At 43.7% G+C, this 14,064-nt stretch overlaps 1 protein-coding gene across 1 annotated transcript in view; it reads left to right on the plus strand.

The window, feature by feature from the left end:
* The first annotated feature begins 4,170 nt into the window (after positions 1 to 4,170).
* Positions 4,171 to 14,064, plus strand: part of DMBX1 (diencephalon/mesencephalon homeobox 1) — a 55,634-nt gene continuing 45,740 nt past the window's right edge. Inside the window, exon 1 of the mRNA XM_033917019.1 lies at positions 4,171 to 4,279. The gene's annotated coding sequence lies outside the window, so the exon portion shown is untranslated. The remainder of the gene's footprint in view (positions 4,280 to 14,064) is intronic.

The following is a 14,064-nucleotide window of genomic DNA, read 5'->3' on the forward strand; positions in this document are numbered from 1 at the left end:
CCGGCTCCGAGTACTGGTCAGGATATCAAAGAGCACCTGGATAACACCCAGCACTCTTTGATGATTCAGTTGTTCAAAGCTAGTCCCAATTAGTCCCAGTGTTGAATATTTATTGATTTTAAAAACTTATATCCGGCTTAAACCTACATGGGTTCCAAAAATACATGTAACGTTGTTCATTAAACAGTAAAAAGAAATAAAATCAGGCAGTCAGTATCCAACATCTCATGATAATCAACATTCAGGCTATTTTTTACTCCCAGTGGACAGCGCTGTCAGAGTCACTGACAGCCATAGCCCGAATATTGGGCTCCCATTTAAAAAAACAAAAAAATGCAAATTACACTACGTCTCACTGTTTCGTCACATCTGTCATCCACCTTGAACTGGCGAGATACAACAGACATTAAATGCTGATAAATGAGTAGAATATTTAACTGAAAGGAGAAATAAATAGAGTTTGCACATACACTCAGAAATGTGTGATCCGACCAAGAGCCTAAGCCAGTGGTTCCCAAACCTGTCCTGGAGGACCCCCAGGCCAGTTGGGTTTTCAGGATAGTCCTAATGAATATGCATGAGAGAGATGTGCATATAATGGAGGTGCCAGGCATGCAAATCTGCTCCATGCATATTCATTAGGGCTAACCTGAAAACCCCACCGGCCTGGGGGTCCTCCAGGACAGGTTTGGGAACCACTGGCCTAAGCTCTTATAGCCGAACCCACCGTCCCATCACTGTGTATGACTTAAGTCAGGGCTGCCCAAGTCCGGTCCTCGAGATCTACTGGCAGGCCAGGTTTTCTGGATAGCTCCAAACTTCACTGGCTCCCAGTTCACTCCAGAGTCCTCTTTAAATGTGCCTGTTTAGCCTTCAAGATCCTACATGGCATCCTCCCTCCCGTTATCCCACTCTTCTGGAATTCCTCTAACCCTAATTCCACTAGATCCTCCCAAAAACTGAAACTATCATTCCCCTCTACAAAAGGTATATCCCGTGTAGGAAAACTAGGAACATCCTGGAAGCGAAGGGGATAACAGGGTACAGATAGAGGTTTACCTTACAGGACATTGAGCGAATAGGGTAAGGACATTTTTAGGTTAGGTAGGGAACACTTTCAGCTCATGGACCTGGAGGGCCGCCGCGGGAGCGGACTGCCGGGCACGATGGACCCCTGGTCTGACCCAGCAGAGGCAATGCTTATGTTCTTATGTTCTTATCCCTCCCCTTTAGAAACACAGAACTCTGGAATAACCTCACATCCCCGCTCAGAGTTTCAAGTTCCCTCCAATCCTTCCGCAAACACCTGAAAACTTGGCTCTTTTCAAAAATCTAACACTTCCCGCTTTTTGGTTCCCTGTCCCTCTTTATCTTCCTAGCTCCTTTCCTATAACCCTTCATTGTAGCTCCTTTTCAACCTAACCCTGTAAACCGTGCCGAGCTCTACGCTTGTGGAGATGGCGCGGTATACAAACCTAAGGTTTAGTTTACTTTAGTTTAGTTTCTTGGTATGCCAATCTCTCTCACGCATGTTCATTGTGGAGATCCAGAAAACCTGGCCTGCCAGTAGATCTCGAGGACTGGACTTGGGCAGCCCTGACTTAACTGAAGAAACTTAAAGTGAACGTGCTGTTCAAACAATAAAACTATTTTCGATGGCAAGAAAAGGCGAAAAATATTCCCACTTAATTTTCTGATGTTTCAACAGGTCCCGACATGGACCATGTTTCGAGGTTCTTTTTCAAGGAACCCAGAGGATAATGTAAGCAACTTAAATGCCGAAGAGCAAGTACTAGTGCGATGGGGCGGGGGGTTCAGCTATAAGAGCTTAGGCTCTTGGTCGGATCACACAATTCTGAGTGTATGTGAAAATTCCATTTATTTCTCCTTTAAGTTAAATATTCTCATGTATCTACTCTGTATTGAGGAGTCTTTACTTAGCGGTACCGTGTTCAACCATTTTGACTTCTCAGTCTTCAACGTTCTGATAGAGCAAACCTCCCTACTGTTTTTCGTGACTATATAACCTATTGATTCATCAGCTTCATTTGGGATCGGCAGATCAGGCTGTCAAATCATTGATCCACATTCTCTCTCACCCTCTTCCCCAGTGCATTCATCTCAGGGGAGAGGTTAAAGAACCTCCCCCCCCCCCCACACACACACACTCCCACGTTTCCATTTCACGGCCCTCCTGACAGTTTACCATCGTGTCAGGCACCTGCTTCTTTCCCACTGTAGCTTTTCGACTCGTTCCAGTTGGCCAACTCTCCCAAGTCTTCCATGTAAATGACGGCAATAGATATGTAATCATAGCCGGCAGCTATGTCAGCCCTCCGAGCAAACCTCATTAACGAATTATCAGGACGCAGACACGGGCCTTTTAGCACACGGTTTCCTGGAAAACCATTTGAAATTCAGAAATATTATTTACATATTAACAGGTTTTCTTTTCAGGAACATATTAAAAGGATTTTCAAGTGCTGAAGCTGCAACTTGATTCAGCCACTGAAATGTGCATTATTTAAACGGCCTGATAACTCCACTTAACACAAGAGATGTTTTCTCCCTATAACTCAATTTAGTGAGGAAAAAAAAAAAAAAAAGTGCCCTGTTTTCTAAAATTAATTTGCAACCAGCTCATCCATTAGTTCTTGCCATGGTGAACTAAGGGCTCCTTTTACGAAGCCGCGGTAGCGGTTTAACGTGCGTAATGGCGCACGCTAAACCGCCAGACGCGCTAGCCGCTACTGCCTCCTCTTGAGCGGGGGTTAGCGCGCGATGAAAAGTCGCGCGCATTAAACCCGCTATCGCGCCTTCATAAAAGGCGCGCTAGCAGGTTTAGCGCGCGCTGGCCGCTGCCGCCTCCTTTTAAGCAGGCGGTAGTTTTTCAGCTAGCGTGCGCTAATCTTGTGCGTGCGCTAAAAACGCTAGTGCACCTCAGTAAAAGGAGCCTTAAATTTAGAATTCTGATTTCAGAGGTCATTTTTGGCTTCTCTTCCTCACATTTAATTTTTTTTTTTTTTTTAAAGCCTTGCGCCAAAATGAAGCCGTTTAACACAGTATAAAACCATACTGACTTGGGTTTTCTTTTCCTGGGATTTATTACACGTTTGTTTTTCAAGTACGCTGCGAATTTCGGGATGGCTTCTATGAGGCACTTTCCTGTGCTGGATGAATCCATCTATAGAGAGATGAAAAATGTACCTTGCAGACATTCCAGAACAATTAAAAAGCCTTTAATTTGAAGGAGGGGAATGAAATTAGATCTGTTCCCCTACCACTGAATAAATGGAGTGATTAAATTCTTTCAAAACGCATCAGTCACAGGACATTAACCTGGTGAGAGCTAATTATCCCAATTAGAAGGCTGATTTATAATTAATGGCTTGGACCGAGTGATAATTGGATGCTAATGGATAACACTTTTTTTTGTTGTGTGTGGGTTTTAGGTTGTTGTTTTGCTTTTTTTTTTTTTTTTTGTCTGAAAGGAGTCTTGTTCTTCTCCCTTCAAAAAAAAAAAGAGAAGAGAAAATTCCACTGCCTCATAAATTAAATGATGAAATAAATCTGTTATTAACTGATTCAATAAGAACAATCACAGACAAAGCTTTGAGGACTTTCCCGGAGCCTATGCCTAGAGGGGTCCTGCTAACTTAAGCCTAAAGTGAGGGAGGACATAGAACTGGGGGCTCCGGAGGGAACTTTGCACACACTAGAGAGGAGGGGGACAATGGTCTTTTTCTCTCCTCTGGTAGAGACCAGAAAGGACCACGCAAGCAGAGCTGAGGCAAACTCTTTAGAAAGAGCACACAACACTTCCCACATTGGATGATGCTTTGGGAGTCTGCATTTCAATCTTTTAGAGAACCCTATGCTTCCTGTCACTGCTCAGGCATTTCAAGAGACAAATGATTTATCCATGATCGCTACAACTGGTTCTGGCTGGTAATCGCAAGAGAAGTCTAAATTGAGAGTACGAAGGGATGCTACAGAGCAGGAATGAGCTGCATTGGCAGAGCTGTATGTGAGGGGTTGATTATATATTGCTCCAGCAGGGGGTGCTGGAATAGCTGTGTGTAGCAGAGCTCTCACTACTGATCTGACAGGGGGCACTGCAGGACAGTATTAGGGTGCTCTGGAGGAGCTGTTCAATGGAAGCCTCAGTCCTGATCTAGCAGGGATTGTACGGCAGGCCTGAAGTGCATTGGTTGAACTTTTACTTAGCTTTAAAAAAAAACAACAAAGCCTAACATTTCTACAATTTGCAAAATTTCAGGTAAGTGATAAATTGGTTCTCTGTAATTGGACCATGTGCCCAGGATTATATTATTTAACATATTACAGTTATTGCACAATTAAAACATTTCATTGCAATTAATCATCCTATTAAATAGTTTGATTGCAGTTTATCACATTTTTAATTTCTGCCCAGAAAATACTCCTAAATATCCCCTCTAACTGTTGAGACATTATCTTGGCAATTGGTGATTAGCTAACTATGCAGCAGGTTGAATATTGGGAGAAGGGGGTATTAGTTTGCTGATTTAAACCCCTCCCCCATGCACCCCTAAAACCGTCTTCCCTCACACAGCCTCTCCCCCAACAGCATCCACCCTCTTCCAAAGCCTCCTCAGAACATTCATCCCCAAGGTCCCTCCCCCAGAGAAATCACCATTTCCCAAATGACCTGACTCCTAGTGGTAATACTGAGATCAGTGTTCAATGTCACAGCCACCATTTTGAATAGAGAGTTTCAACCATCCATGCCCATCACCACTGGAATCTAACCCATTCCCACTAAGCTACATTCCATACCCAGCCATCTCCGCAATTGATCTCCTCCATTCCCACCCACATGAGTCAATGATATTACTTACTCACTTACTGGCCTCTGTTTCTTCGATAGTTTCTTCCATAGTTTCTGGGTAGTATTCACTATTCAATCAATGAGTGTTCCAAGCCTCAGTGTGGTGTACCAGCTGCCTCCCTGGGAATTCCAAGCCTCATTCTGGTGCTGCAATTGCCTCGCTCAGTGCATTCCAAACCTCATTCTGGTGTCACCAGAAATTTTGACTACTCTCCTGTGGTCTACTTAATAAGGTTAAACCTTGGTGTACAATCAAGATAATGCACTGTGCAAATATTTTCACTTATGGAGCTTAATATGTCTGCAAATATCCAATTGCGCTGAATTGGATATTCCAGGCAATATTGAAAATTTCAGTACTGGCACATGAAATTTTATTTTTCAATATCCCCTAGAGAAGTGTTCTTCAATGCAAGGCTCTGGGGCCAGTGGCAACTCCTGGAGACCTCTGGGGCAGCCCCCATTGTCTTGGGGAGTGGGGGTTGGACTTAAAGGGGTAGGTGGATGGGGGCAAGAACTGCATGCTTGAAGGACAAGGCATTTCTCAATAGACAAAAGAGAATGCATTTGAAAATGCTCTTAACCTTGAGAATCCTCCCTCCCACCCCTATCCCCTCAAATGAAGTCTGAAGGTGGGCTGATGGGGATGAATGTCATTGATACACTCTGGTCAGCAGTGTCATGGCCCAACATGGGAAGATATTGGATGGTTCTCCTTCAGCTCATTAGGATCCAAAATTAATGAAGACTGCTAGCTACAATCACCATCAAACAAAGACCAATCACTGCCATTGTGTTCCCAATTGCGACATATGGCTATGAGACATGGACACTCACAAAAGCAGATAGAAGGAAAAATCGACACCTTTGAGCTGTGGTGATGGAGAAGACTTATAAGAATCCCATGGACAGCTAGGATCACCAACGAAGATGTTCTTGAGTTATCCCTGGAAGGCAAGATTACTAGACAGAAACTGACCTATTTTGGGATATAATCAGGACAGCAATTTTATATATTTATTACATTTTTACGCTGTTATTATGGAAACAAAGGCAGTCTAAATAGTTTATGATTAAAAAAAAGTCTGTCCTAACTTTATCTGTATCATTCATCTCCAACCTCCCTCAGTCCTGGGCTGCTCGTCCTCCCCAGACAGTATCAGGGCATTTCGTAATGACTGTCTGGATAAATCCATTTGAATATCCAGATGAAAACATCTTTCACCTTCCTGTAAGACTAGGGGGTGGGGAGGGTCAGTTCAATAAAGGGCGCTAAAACCTAGGCACCAAAAATGTGACCACTTAGCCGGTAATCTATAATCACGAGCCTAAGTACCCAGTAATCTGTCCAACATTAGGCCAAGTACATGGCTAGTGTAATTGGTCGCACCTAAATGCGGCAGTTGTGTGCATACATGCAGGCGTTCTATAAAGTGCACACAAGACTAGTGGGATCGCCATGCCCCTCCAAGGTGAATGCCCCTGTTGCATTTACACACGAGAACACTTAAGCGCCCAGTTATAGAAGAGCACCTAAATACATGGGGGGGAGCTACTGCTTGCCTTAGGATTGGTAGCACGGAAGGTTGCTACTATTTGGGATTCCGTAATCTTGCTACTCTGAGATTCTGCATGGGATCTTGATACTCTTTGGGGTTCTGGAATGTTGCTACTGTTTGAGATTCTGTAATCTTGCTGCTCTGAGATTCTGCATGGAATCTTGATACTCTTTGGGGTTCTGGAATGTTGCTGCTGTTTGGGGTTCTGGAATGTTGCTACTCTGAGATTCTGCATGGAATCTGGATACTCTTTGGGGTTCCGGAATGTTGCTACTATTTGAGATTCCGTAATCTTGCTACTCTGAGATTCTGCATGGGATCTTGATACTCTTTGGGGTTCTGGAATGTTGCTGCTGTTTGGGGTTCTGGAATTTTGCTACTCTGAGATTCTGCATGGAATCTGGATACTCTGTGGCATTCCAAAATGTTGCTACTGTTTGAGATTCTGTAATCTTGCTGCTCTGAGATTCTGCATGGAATCTTGATACTCTTTGGGGTTCTGGAATGTTGCTGCTGTTTGCGGTTCTGGAATGTTGCTACTCTGAGATTCTGCATGGAATCTGGATACTCTTTGGGGTTCCGGAATGTTGCTACTATTTGAGATTCCGTAATCTTGCTACTCTGAGATTCTTCATGGAATCTTGATACTCTTTGGGGTTCTGGAATGTTGCTGCTGTTTGGGGTTCTGGAATTTTGCTACTCTGAGATTCTGCATGGAATCTGGATACTCTGTGGCATTCCAAAATGTTGCTACTGTTTGAGATTCTGTAATCTTGCTACTCTGAGATTCTTCATGGAATCTTGATACTCTTTGGGGTTCTGGAATGTTGCTGCTGTTTGGGGTTCTGGAATTTTGCTACTCTGAGATTCTGCATGGAATCTGGATACTCTGTGGCATTCCAAAATGTTGCTACTGTTTGAGATTCTGTAATCTTGCTGCTCTGAGATTCTGCATGGAATCTTGATACTCTTTGGGGTTCTGGAATGTTGCTGCTGTTTGGGGTTCTAGAATGTTGCTACTCTGAGATTCTGCATGGAATCTGGATACTCTTTGGGGTTCCGGAATGTTGCTACTATTTGAGATTCCGTAATCTTGCTACTCTGAGATTCTGCATGGAATCTGGATACTCTTTGGTGTTCTGGAATGTTGCTATTCTGAGATTCTGCATGGAATCTTGATACTCTTTGGGGTTCTGGAATGTTGCTACTATTTGGGTTTCTCCCAGGTACTTATGACTTGGATTGGCCACTGTTAGAAACAGGATACTGAGCTAGATGGACCACTGGTTTGACCCAGTATGGCTATTCTTATGTTCTGGATACCCAAAGCAAAGATATTTATTCACTTTATGGACATATAACAATATTACACCGGTTTTTAAGAAATATTTTTTAATCACCTTTCTACCAAAATCGGTGGTGCAATGATAGATTCTGTGAAAAATGCTTTAGGGGTTTGCTCCCCACGTTGAGCTTTTTCCATTCCATCCGTGGATTCTGAGCACCATTCGGGTTTAAAAAGGTGTTAAAAATTTCTGCAGCATTGTTCCTTATTGTTTTTTGTTATTCTTATGTTCTTACATACTTTCGTACCTAACTACCATTTCACTCCCATTTTAGTGCTTAACTACAGTTATCTGAGCAAACAAACCAAAACTGCAGGCTTATACACGATGCAGGCAAATTTTATTGTGACAAATAAATCGTATCTAAAAACCTTTTACCAGGCAAGGGACCCAACACGGTCCGTGTTTCGGACAACCTTCATCAGGGGTCCATGATGATAAAGGAAAAAAGAAAAAATGTCACAAAAAGAGAACTGGAAAAATAACGTTTGATGACACGCCGAAAGTCGCCAAAGTACTGTAAATATCCGCCAAAGTAAAAAAAACTACAGTTATCTGCCATTATTACGCCTACAATTAGGTGCTTAATTGCTGCCTAATTTATGGCACACTGTAGAATTACCCTCAGGATGTCCAAACTTAGTTACCGTGCAGGGCAGTTTATTTGTTATTCAATTAGTATATTAGGCCCTTAGAACAGTTTCACGTGTGATGATACTTAATGTTTTGGACTACTGCAATGCACTAGATGTGGGCTCAGTTTCTAAATGGCTGCATCATTTGCAAATAGTCCAAGCATGGCGACTCAAATTGTAATGGGCATTGTGCAAAGAGAAAGTGGCCATCAATGGTTCCAGTGCAAGAAAGAGGTTTAAGTGGATGGTAATGATATTTAAAGCACTGAATTTTCAAAATCCAAAATTTTGTTTGAGCAATTTCTACTCGACAGTATATTCTATAACGTTCATTTATGCAAGTAAGTGGACCTTTATACACCCATACTGCTAGGGGTATTGCCATTTGCAAGCATTTATACCACCTAAACCTAGATGAATCCTTATAGAGTTAAGCCCAGAAAGCTCATTGCCAACATGTTCTTGTATCGCTAACAGACAGTTGTGTTTTGCTCAAGGTTAGTTGCTATTTCCCCTTTGCACACAATACCCCGGATTCCACATATGGCTGCCAAATTTGGGTGCCCTGCCGAGATGCACATTCAGCTTAATTGCTTAGTGAGCTATCAGCTATCAGTAGTTGGACGCCTACAAAAATGGCGCTGGCCATGTGTCAGTCATGCTTAAGCACCGTTTAAAGAATCACAGCTAATGGCGCCTACCACAAAACTTAGGCATCTGTAATGTAGGCCAGGGTATTACGGATCTACACTGAAGATGCCTAAGTTCTTTTGAGAATCGTGTCTAACGGTGTCAAAGGTCATCGCCACCCCTAAGCACGTCTACGTTGACCTTAGGTGCCGTTAGACGCATCCTTAGATGCAATTACAATGCTTACCTTTGTAGGCATCTACCAGTACCTACTTTTTGTTAAATGAGTTTTTAACGGTGCAATCAATTGCAGCGCCAATTAAAACCAATTAAAGCAATTAAGTTATTAGGTGCTAAGGCACCTACCACTGCCTAACTTATGACGTTGTCTATAGAATTTGGCACTAAGTGCCTGTATATAATATGTAAACCGCTTTGATTGTAACCACAGAAAGGCAGTATATCAAGTCCCATTCCCTTTCTTTTCCGATTAAAAATGTGTTTAGTGCTGATCTTCGCTGGCATCCATTTTTGAGTAGAATTTATAAAATTTTCAACAATGTAAATGGAGAACTGGAGGCTGGAGTATCTTCAGAATGTCGGAAAAGGCTGTCAGAATATAACCCTGTTGAGATAGATTTTGGGCTGTTTCAAAAGCTACTGAAATCTTTGTTTTCCCCCATGGAGACTTTAGGGTAGCAGTTGGAAAAGTCCTGCTTAGGAGATGCTCTTGGTTTAGTTAGACTGTGTATGAATGACTCCTGAGTATATAGACGGTGAGCAGATGCTCATCCTCATATCATTGCAAGAAAGGCACTTGTTGACATCCTGCTACATCTGCATCAGTTTTTGAGGGGAGGAGGGCTAGAGCTACATAAGAACATAAGTAATGCCTCTGCTGGTTTAGACCAGAGGTCCATCATGCCCAGCAGTCCGCTCACGCAGCAGCCCATCAGGTCCAGGACCTGTATAATAATCCTCTATCTAGACCCTTCTATACCCTTTTCCTTCAGGAAATCATCCAATCCCTTCTTGAACCCCAAAACCGTACTCTGTCCTATCACGCCCTCTGGAAACGCATTCCAGGTGTCCTAGCATTGGTTTTGAATCTGTCCCCTTTTAATTTTTCCGAATGCCCTCTCGTTCTTGTAGTCTTCGAAAGTTTGAAGAATCTGTCCCTCTCCACTCTCTCTATGCCCTTCATCATCTTGTAAGTCTCTATCATATCCCCTCTAAGTCTCCGCTTCTCCAGGGAAAAGAGCCCCAGTTTCTCCAATCTTTCTCTATCTCTCTCTCTCCCTTTCTCTCTCTCATTATAGCTCTCTCTTTCTCTCTCTCTCTATTTCTGTCTCTCTCTACTCTCTCTATGCCCCTCATGATCTTATAAGTCTCTATCATATCCCCTCTAAGTCTCCGCTTCTCCAGGGAAAAGAGCCCCAGTTTCTCCAATCTTTCAGCGTATGAAAGGTTTTCCATACCCTTTATCAAATGTGTCACTCTCTTCTGAACCCTCTCGAGTATCGCCATATCCTTCTTTAGGTACGGCGACCAATATTGGACGCAGTACTCCAGATGCGGGCGCACCATTGCCCAATACAACAGCAGGATAACTTCTTTCGTTCTGGTTGTAATACCCTTCTTGATTATACCTAGCATTCTATTCGCTTTCTTAGCAGCCGCTGCGCACTGTGCCGACGGCTTCATTGTCTTGTCCACCATTATCCCCAAATCCCTTTCTTGGGTACTCTCACTCAATGACAGCCCTCCCATCGTGTAGCTGTACCTCAGGTTTCTGTTTCCTACGTGCAAGACTTTACATTTCTCTACATTAAACTTCATCTGCCATCTAGTCGCCCACTCCCCTAGTTTGTTCAGGTCCCTTTGTAAATCTTCGCAGTCTTCTATAGTCCTAGCTCCATTAAATAGTTTGGTGTCATCTGCGAATTTTATTACTTCGCACTTCATCCCTATTTCTAGATCATTTATAAATACATTGAATAGCAGCGTTCCAAGCACCGACCCCTGCGGCACATCACTCGTGACCCTCCTCCAGTCCGAGTAGTGGCCCTTCACTCCTATCCTCTACTTCCTACCCGCCAACCAATTCCTGATCCATCTGTGTACGTCTCCTTCCACCCCATGGTTCTTCAGTTTCCGAAGTAGGCGTTCGTGGGGTACCTTGTCAAAGGCTTTTTGGAAGTCTAAGTATACGATGCCTATGGGGTCCCCTATGTCCATCCGTTTGTTAATTCCTTCGAAGAAGTGCAATAAGTTCGTCAGGCACGATCTTCCCTTGCAGAAGCCATATTGGCTTGTTATCATAAGTTTATTCCTTTCTAGATGCTCCTCGATGCTATCTTTTATCAGTGCTTCCGCCATTTTCCCCGGGACCTAGGTCAGACTTACCGGTCTGTAGTTCCCCGGGTCACCTCTCGATCCCTTTTTAAAGATGGGCGTAACATTGGCTATCTTCCAATCCTCCAGGATCCCACCTGTTTTCAGGGATAGATTACAGACTTGCTGTAGTAGTTCCGCTATTTCCTCCTTTAGTTCTTTCAGTACCCTAGGGTGGATTTCGTCCGGGCCTGTTGATTTGTCAGTTTTTAATTTTTCTATCTGCCTGTGTACGTCTTCGAGGCTTACTTCCATGGATGTTAATTTTTCTGCTTGGTCTCCTTTGAAGATTTGTTCAGGTTCTGGTATATTAGATGTGTCCTCTTTTAAATGTCCCTCTCAGCCCTCCCCGTACTCTCTCCAAGTTCCCAGATGACATGCTCAGGCAGCTCTTGATACTATTTCTTGCCCAAGGACCTCAGAGCTAACGTGTAGCCCCTAAAAGCACACGGCAACCATCCTCCATCTTTGGAGGTATAGCAGCTATCCTTTGCCAGCTCCAGCAGATGAAGAAGATCCAGAATGGGACCTGCGTTTGGAGCTGCCAACAGGCCAATATTTGACCGGTCTGGACTTTTTAATAGAAAATGTAAAATACAGCTATTCTGCTGACCACTGGCTTCTACAGCCTCTGTTCTACCCTACCTGCAAACTTCCTTCCTCTGTAGACCTTTTCTTCTTAAGAGTCTATTCACCAAACCACAATGGCACTAGCTGTCTCGCATTGTGATAATATACAGATGGGGTGCAGACTACCTCATCAAAGGGTTACCATTTTTAGTGATGTAAAATCCCAAATGCATCCACCCTTGTTCCACCCCAGCCCTGCTTTGTTCCGCCTCCAGCCCCACCCCCACAAGGCCTCGTCTTTTTTTCCCGATCTCCGTGCGACATCATCCGCGCATGCTCAGAGACCCTCCAGACACGGCTGGAGCTCGGGGCTTTCCAAAACCTGGACAAACTGCCGGGTTTTGAAAAGTCCATCTGGGCACCTTGACGGTCCTCTAAAAAGACATCCGGTAACAATACCACATCCCATCCCTCCTCATGTTTTGAAAACAGGACCTGGGAACAGAGGAGCAGGCATGGGCTCAGTTCTCAGTCTCTAGGTCTACACAGTGTATCACGGCCATCGCCATAACTGGCCTTATACTTGCGCCTGTCCATGGGGGAGGGGAAGGTTTGGTTGTAATGTTAAAAAATATGATTTTGGAGATGGCTGACCATTTTTTAAGCCTATCTGAATCCAGTGTGTTGTCATACTTTTTTTTCTTTCTTTCTTGTATACATAGAAAAATGAAGGCAGACAAAGACCCTGTGGCCCATCTAGTCTGCCCACCCACACCATCTACTATCTCCTCCTCTCCCTTAGAGATCCAACATATTTGTCCCAAGCTTTCTTGAATTCAAACTCTTTGTCTGCATCACCTCCGCTGGTAGACCATTCTACACATTCATCACCCTTTCCATGAAAAAGTATTTTCTGAGGTTGCTTCTGAGTCTATGCCCCTCATTCCAGAGTCCTCAAAAGGAAGACATGTTCAGGGAAATCTGGACATCCAGTAACCCTACCCAGAGGACTCGCAGTCTGAATTTTTACCTGTGGCAGTATAGGGTTAAGTGACTTACCAAAGATCACAAGGTGTCATAGTGAGATTTGAACCTGGCTCTCCTGGTTCTCAGTCTGCTGTGCTATCAATGACACTGCCCCCCCACTGCTGCAACTGGAACTGCAGGGTTTTCTAGAGTGGGCTTGAACCTGCAGATGGAAGGGAAACAGCGCACCATTGAAAGCCAACTTTGAGAAAATCTGTGAGTGCATTCAGCTGGGAAAAAGACAAGCCCCGGCAAGAATTATAATGTGTTCTTCTGCTGTGGTTTTAAATTTTTTAATCTGCTTTTAAATGACTTAACTCGGCATTTGAACAGTGCTCATCAGACAATAAACGAGTATCGGGTTTCATGTTATTTCAAGCAGAAAGGGGAGCATTTAGCATTCAGGCTTTTGTGAGCGTTAAGCTGTGCTGGAGCAGAGGCAGATGCTATCGAGGGTCTGAAACTGAACTGGGCCTGGGACGTCTGAGCCATGGAATTTGCTGGAAACTGCTTTGGGATGTCCCTTTGTTCAAGGTGTAAATGAACATAGCGCAAGCCCCTGGACCTTCGTAGAACCTTCAAAACTGCCGTCAGGCTGTTTACGTTAAACCTGACTGGGCTCACCAGGAACAGAACCAGCATTAGAAAACAGGTCCGTAGTGGGTTGAGAATGACTCATAACTATGCCATGAAACTACGTGCTAAATCTGAGTCTGCGGCCCAATTTTCCGTTTTGATCCCTCTGGCAATCAAACATGGCTACTTGATTGGCATTACAAATCAGGGGCCCTTTTATACCAGTTGAAAAGTATAACAAATTTGATAAACCCCCTTCATAAAATGTCAGAGTGGGGCACATCTCAGAATATCAATAAAAATGCACATCATCATGAAAACATCAACAAATGTAAAATAATAAGCCATAGCATCTGGCTCTGCGGGTGTCTTGAGCACCCCCAATGCTTTCTTAATTATGTTTTGCCATCTCTGTCCAACAATGCTTGCCATGCCATCTTCTACCATACTATATCTAA

The sequence above is a fragment of the Geotrypetes seraphini genome, chromosome 12, assembly GCF_902459505.1.
Source record: "Geotrypetes seraphini chromosome 12, aGeoSer1.1, whole genome shotgun sequence".
Classification (NCBI taxonomy): Eukaryota; Metazoa; Chordata; class Amphibia; order Gymnophiona; family Dermophiidae; genus Geotrypetes; species Geotrypetes seraphini.